The sequence below is a fragment of the Sapajus apella genome, unplaced genomic scaffold, assembly GCF_009761245.1.
Source record: "Sapajus apella isolate SASKATOON/1434 unplaced genomic scaffold, GSC_monkey_1.0 scaffold62, whole genome shotgun sequence".
In the NCBI taxonomy this organism is placed as follows: Eukaryota; Metazoa; Chordata; class Mammalia; order Primates; family Cebidae; genus Sapajus; species Sapajus apella.
This window is the reverse complement of record NW_022437002.1, coordinates 4,473,707-4,481,004: the sequence shown is the minus strand read 5'-3', so window position 1 is coordinate 4,481,004 and position 7,298 is coordinate 4,473,707. Positions and strand designations below refer to the sequence as shown.

Below are 7,298 nucleotides of genomic sequence, written 5' to 3'. Positions count from 1 at the left end.
TGGTGGCGCGTGCCTGTAATCCCAGCTACTCAGGAGGCTGGGGCAGGAGAATTGCCTGAACCCAGGAGACGGAGGTTGCGGTGAGCCGAGATCGCGCCATTGCACTCCAGCCTGGGTAACAAGAGCGAAACTCCGTCTCAAAAAAAAACTCAATTAGCCAAACTCACTCTCGAAGTCCAAAAGCCCTGAACCTCCCTTCTTCCCATAGCTCTAGCCCGAATCAGAGCCAGCCCAAATGCACCCATCTTCCTCGGCCCATTGGAGTTTATGTATGGACGCCCTTTCCTCTTACAATACAGGCCCCCTACTAACTCTCAACTAGGAGAATATCCCTCGACACTCTCTCTTATCTGACACCTCCTCCGCCAACACACCAACCGGACCCTCCCAAGGCCTCATGAAGGCCCAGTTAACCAGGCCCTACTCCCAGGAAAATGTGTTTTTCTAAAAACCCTTGATCCCACAAGGCTTAAACCAAAATGAGAAGGCCCCTTCCAGGTTCTCCTCACTACTCCCACGGTGGCCAAATTCTCAGGACACACTTCTTGGTATCATCTCTCCAGGTGAAATCAGGCCCCTGAGGCCCCCACTGGTCCATCTACTCCTCCCCCGCCAATCACTCATCAATACTCCAGCGTCATGCTCGGGCCAACCAGATTCCGCCTTACATCCAGAGGGACTGCCACCAGACAATTAGGCAAAATTACCCCCTCTCTATTTGTTCCTGCTCCTTTTTTACAAATCAAGTGTTATAACACCCTTAAATGGAAATTGCTTACTACATCCTTCTTAGGGGAGCTGCCTCACTCACCCTCTTGTTTGCAGTAGGTATAGATACTGTGGCCCCCTCAACGTGGAACAGCAGAGAGCCTTCATTGCCATAATTTTTTGCCTAATCATTGCACTAATAGCAGGAATAACAATTGCTGGTAAATAACTGCCCCCTCTTTTTTTTTTATGCCCTGTCTCTGTTCTTCTTGTCGCTTCATTCTCCTCCTTCACCATCTCAGGGAGGATATTGCATGGTTCTTTCCAAAAGAACCTACTCTCTCCCCATTTCTAGATTGGATAACTGACCTTATCTTCCAAGGCACCCTCTGCAATTTCACCCCAGATGAAGTCCAGTTTTTTACCTTCATCCTTACCCTTTGCTTATTTGCTATTCCTACCCCCTCTCTCACCAACACCTACCCCATTCCCTTGGCACACTACCTTCACCACAGTCTCAACTCAACTCGGTGCCAACTAAACCAGTCTAACCCAGCTCTGGCAAGCAACTGTTGGCTGTGTCTCTGTCTCAGACACTGTCTACATTGCCATCCCTGTCCCCACACAAGACTGGATCCATACCAGAGTAAACTATCACCCCACTTTCAATTAGGGAGACCTTTCCAATATAATTTACAGCAACTAATACAACTCTCTGAATCCTTCACAGAGCATAACAAACCTCCATCTCCCACTGGACAAGCAGTTCTGTTATTACACCCATATCTCACCTCCCTTACTCCCAATATCAATCAAACTCAGCCTCTACTAAACCCCGTCACCACACAAACAGCTCTGCTCTCTCAGGCCCCACTGTGCTTTCTACGCCATTCCCCAACTGGCCACCTCCTAGGCCACCTGCCCCCCAACAGTGTAAACTTCAATTTACAACTCAAGCCCTCCGCTGGTCATACCAACCAAAACATATTCAAAACTACTCTCTGCTTTTCAAGCCCCCCAAAACTCAACATCACCCTACTCCTTAATAAGAAGTCAGGCTTCTGCAACGGCACACACCTTTCCTGCTTAAAACTCCATCCCTGGCTGCCCTCCTGTGCAACTGAGTCATCTAGAACTCCAGACTGTCTCCTCCACCCATTCTTTGCCAATAACTCCTCTCACTGGATTCTGGTAGACACCAAACGCTTCTTACTACACTGGGAAAATGCGGCACTGCAGGGCACTCAAACCCCTCATAATGCACCCGTACTCCCACTCACTGCAGCCACACTTGCAGGGACGTTAGGAGTATGGCTCCTAAAGAACAACAAATTTTCACGTCTCTTCAATATACACAATTCCGTCTGCCAAGCCAAGGTGTCTTCTTTTTAAGCGGCACCTCCACCTATATTTGCCTCCCCACTAATTGGACTGACACCTGCACCCTAGTATTCCTCACCCCAAAAAATGAGTATAGTCCCAGGTAACAATCCTTACCCATCCTGGTCAACACTCCTATCTGGCACCACTGGGCGGTGCAGCTCATACCTCTGCTTGTGGGACTAGGAATAGCTACAGGACTACAGGCATTGCAACAGGAACTGCCGGGTTTTCCAACTCTCTCCTACTATCCCTCCCTCTCCAAAGACCTTACAGACATTATAGAGGACATGGCCAAGTCCATTTCTAACCACCAAACACAAATAGATTCACTACTGGCTGCAGCTGTCCTCCAGAACCAAAGAGGCCTCTATCTACTTACCGCCGAAAAAGGAGGTCTCGGCGTCTTCCTAGATGAACAATGGTGTTTCTATCTCAACCAATCCGAATAGTGCAAGATGCAATCAAAAGACTTGAAGACTGAGCCCAAAAAACAAAAGAAAACAATCCTTCTGCCTGGCCCTCCTAGCCCGGCTGGTCTCTCGGTTCCTGGGCCCCTTGGCTGCTTCTCCTCCTTGGCCCTGCTATAACTCTCCTCCTCCTCTTGGTCTTTGGCCCTTGTCTCTTATGCCTTTTCACCCAGTTTTTGCACAATCAATTATAAGCCTTCACTCGCAGCACAATACAAAACATGATGGTATTCCAGGACTACCAACTTGCAAGCCAGCCTCACCCCAACCAGCATCCCTACCTAGCATGAAGCAGCTAGAAACAAATGTCACCCCTTCTCTCTTTCTTTTATAGATATAACAAAAGGCTGGAATGTTAGGGTCACAGCAAGGCAAGCCCATAGACCCCCCTCCCTGTTCTCTCCTGCTAAGCCGAGCTCACAGCAAAAACAGCCTCACGCTTTGCAAACAGGGCGCCTGGGTTCCAGGATGTGGTCACACCCGGCCCTCGAACCCAGGATGGCAACCCAATTAAGCAGGATGTTAGCATTTAAGAACCAAGAGGCAGTTTTTCTTAGACTAGCCCCAGCCACCTGCAAACCCCTTATATAACCTCTATAGTCTGTAAGCTAGACTGCTGCCTTCACTGCCTGTGGTGAGGCAGTCAGCCTGGCAGGTTGAAATAAACTTGCTAAACCTGACCCTGGGTCTGTCTCTCTATCCTTTCAGTCAATCTTACACAACCAAGCCTTCTCAGCAGTATCTGCTGTTGCCTTTGACAATCAAAATACTAAGGGAAAAACAAGAGACAGAAAAAAAATACTACATTTTATTTTTTCTTAGAACTGAAAGAAAACATCAGATTGGTAAAATCACATTTTTCAATGTGATAATATCCAGTATTGGTGGGAACACAATTTGGAATACCACAGCAGAGGGGAATTTGGCAATATTTATCAGGCTTTAAATATACACACCTTTTGCCCTGGCAAATTCATTGCAATAAATTTACTCATTCGAATATATTCCCCAAAATACATCAAATTATAAATTCAGGGCCGTACACAGTGGTTCACGCCTGTAATGTCAGCACTTTGGGAGACCATGTGGCAGATCACTTGAGGTCAGGAGTTCGAGACCAGCCTGGCAAACACAGTGAAACCCCTTCTCTACTAAAAATACAAAAATTAGCTGGGTGTGGTGGTGCACACCTATAAACCCAGATACTCAGGAGGCTGAGGCAGGAGAATTGCTTGAACCTCGGAGGCAGAGCTTGCAGTGAGCTGACATTGCACCACCGCACTCCAGCCTTGGCGATAGAGCAGGACTCCAATTCAAAATTTAAAAAATTATAAGTTCAGGACTGGGGCAAAGTGAATCACACCTGTAATCCCAGAACTTTAGGAGGCTGAGGTGAGCAGATCATTTGAGCTCAGGAGTTTAAGACCAGCCTGGGCAACGTGGCAAAACTCAGTCTCTACAAGAAATTTAAAAGGTTTGCCAGGTGTGGTGGTGCACACCTGTGGTCCCAGCTACACAAAAGGCTGAGGCAGGAGAATCGCTTAGGCCTGGGAGGTCAAGGCTGCAGTGAGCTATGATGGCATCCCTGCACTCCTGCCTGGGGGACAGAGCAAGACCCTGCCTCAAACAAATAAAATAAATAAGTTTGGGGATGTTGGTTGCACCAGGTTTTTCTACTAGCGCAGAAGTAGAAACAATGTGAATGTCCATCAATAGGGGACAAGTTAAATCAATGACTTTACAGTCACACAATGGAATATTATGCAATCGTGTAGAGTTGCCCCTGTGTTCATGTGAAAAAGTAACCAAGATATATTAAAAGAAAAAAAATGCAAGATGCAAAACAAAATGTATAGTTGATCCCATACGTATACGCTTTTGCTGCTAAATGTATGTTTTGCTGGAAGGCTATATAAGATTTAACAGCAGACACCCTTGGGGAGAGGGAGTACAGAAGTGGGTGGAGGGACTTTTGCCTTTCATTTTAAACCTTTCTGATGGAATGTTTTACTATGTACATGTATTCCTTTTCTTTCCTTTTGAGACAGGGTCTCACTTTGTCATCCAGGCTGAAGTGCAGTGGCATGATCTTGGCTTTTTGCAGGCTCGACCTCCCAGCCTCAAGCGATCCTCCTGCCTCAGCCTCCCAAGTAGGTGCAACTATAGGCATGCAGCACCACACTCAGCTAATTCTTAAAACATTTTTTGTAGAGATGGGGTCTCACTATGTTGCCCTGGCTAGTCTTCATGGTCTCAAACTCCTGGACTCAAGTGATCCTTCTGCCTTGGCGTTTTTGTTAACTAAGAAAAAAAGGAGGCAGGGCAGAGGGGTAAGGAGTTGGTAAGCCAGGTAGAAAAATATGGAAGTATGCGCAACACTTCTTAACTTGTCATATGGCCTGATCTACAGGGCCTCTTCCCAGGGCACTTCCATCTTTCATTGGAAGAGCCTCCTTTCCAGCAATAGCACCTAAAACCAATTTCTTTTGGCTTTCTCACTGCAATTATTTTTTTCTGTTGCAATTATTTTTCTTCTACTTCCTGACTTTGCAAAAATCTATCCATATGGTACTTTCTTCAAAACTTTCCCCAATCCTGTACTTGGTATATATTGTGTAAATATTTATCTATATCAACCCCATTTGCCTGAATGTGCTGCTGCCCTGGGGAGTGCTGAGGATCATCAGTGCTCCCAGAAAAGCAGCTCTTAGGGCAGAGTGCTCTCAGAAGCACATCTATCCACACTCTGGCAGGGAACCTCCCAACCATCCCATGGTTCCAATTCAATTCAACAGTTACCCGCTACATACAATGCCTGACACAAGGAAGATGCCAGGAATAGAAAAATGAACCAAATACAGCGCTTGTTCTCCAGGAGACAGCAGATGCCAACACAACTACCTGCAATACAAACTCTCATATACCTTTGAGGGAGTCCTAGCCAGATCACACGATTGTCTCCGTCCAGAGGCCAAAAGCAGCCTTGAATTCCACCCCCAATCCTTTCTGAGTCCCACCAACCTGAGAATAACAAAAACCTGCCCCTCAAGTTTAGCAAAATACTGGACACTATTACTTATGAAACACTGTATAAAGTACAAGCATATTTATTTTACTTTTTAAATTAATTTTTTTAAAGAAGCACAGTCTTGCTCTGTTGCCCAGACTGAAGTGCACGATCCTGGCTCAATAAAGCCTGGAACTCCTGGGCTCAAGACATCCTCCCACCTCAGCTTCTCGAGTAGCAGGGTCTACAGGTGCCCGCCATCATGCCCGCCTTTTACAGGCACATTCATTTTCACCTCACAATAACCCAGTAGGACAGATACTCTACATCCCTTTTTTCAGAGGAGGAACTGAGATTCAAAGACACAGATAACATCACCAAGCTAGGAATGGAACGGAGAACCGACAGACTCCAGGGTTGACATCCTTAACTACTATGCTAACCAGCCTCCCCAAACCCTCTAGGACACGGTACGACAGGTTGGGGAAGTCACTTCTTTCTTTTAGGCACTGAAGAAGTTTCCATTTCCACATGAAGAATTTCAGGGTCAACTGCATCTAAATTGCACGCAAGACAGGTGGACCCTCCCCTATCCAGCATCAGACGACCTGCGGAGGCCACCAGAACCAGCTACAGGGTACGGCGCCCGAGGGTGGGGCCCCGAGGCCTAGCCCCTCTCGTGGCCTCCCGCGGACAAAGTGACCATCGCTGCGGCAGGCACTTCCCCAGTGTGGCCGAGTCCCCGCGCCTGGGCACCATTCACCGTGGAGAAAAGAGTCGGCGCCGCGACTCCCACCTGGACGACGCGGGGGGCAGCACAATGCCTGGGAAGCTGGGGGCTCACGGCCGCGCCCGCCTCTCCCCACTCTGGAAGGGCTCGCGCGGCGTGAGGTCCCCGGAGTTGCAAGGGCCAAGTGGACCGAAGGAGGACGACTGGGAGGGGGCAACCCTGCCCGCTAACCCCAATCTCGGGCCAGCCTCCTGGGCGCTCCGAATCCTCCCCCAAACCAACGAAAGCTGCTGCACCAACACGCTTCTAGGCGCTCACCTTCTAGTGGGTTCCAGCCGCTCAGCCACGGAGCACCGCGCACCGACACGCCCCCCTTTCATTCACCTGGCGCCCTCCGATGAGAGGCGGGGTTGCTGGCCAATCGCAGGAGCGCCTAGGCTCGTGAAGGCGGGCCCTTCGGCCAGCGGGGTGGTCAATGGCGCTGGCGCCCCTCGGAGGATGCGCTCTGAAGGCGCCGGTGCTCGCAGGGTGATGGGAGTTGTGGTCTCAGCACTGGCTTTTCGGGTAAAGATAGAGTGGACAAAACTACAAGTACCAAGATGCCAAAAGGGGCGAGGACCAACGATAGAGAAAGGCTGCAGCTCGGTTCGGTCTTTTGAGTCCCACTTGAGGGACCTGCCAAGTACCGGTCTCTTTGTCTGGAGAGCGAAAAGCACGTCGTGGGTGTTAATGGAGCCCAGGGAATAAGAGCTGTGACTCATCAGTCTGCACACATTTCACCTACCGGCGCTCTCCGCAAAAATCTGGGAATAAGTGAAATGGTTTCAACGATTCAACAGGTTTTTATTGCATACTCGCGGTTACCTTTACTGGGTAGTCGTTGCAAAAGATAAACGATTCAGCTCTTCCCTTGACACGCTCTCCGGTTCATACATACTAGTGAAACGGAAAAATGGCAATACTGGGTGCCAAGTGACCGTACAGGCGCGTTCTGGGACAGCTG

The 7,298-nt window shown here is 48.7% G+C and overlaps 1 protein-coding gene across 3 annotated transcripts in view; it reads right to left on the bottom strand.

The window, feature by feature from the left end:
- ZBTB8B (zinc finger and BTB domain containing 8B) overlaps positions 1 to 6,722 on the bottom strand; it is a 31,958-nt gene extending 25,236 nt beyond the window's left edge. The window contains exon 1 of one of the 3 annotated variants that reach the window (XM_032246766.1): positions 6,614 to 6,722. The gene's annotated coding sequence lies outside the window, so the exon portion shown is untranslated. Of the gene's footprint in view, positions 1 to 2,470; positions 3,635 to 6,613 lie in introns of those variants that run through there. The other 2 variants (XM_032246767.1, XM_032246765.1) reach the window with 2 other exon arrangements.
- Positions 6,723 to 7,298: the final 576 nt, after the last annotated feature.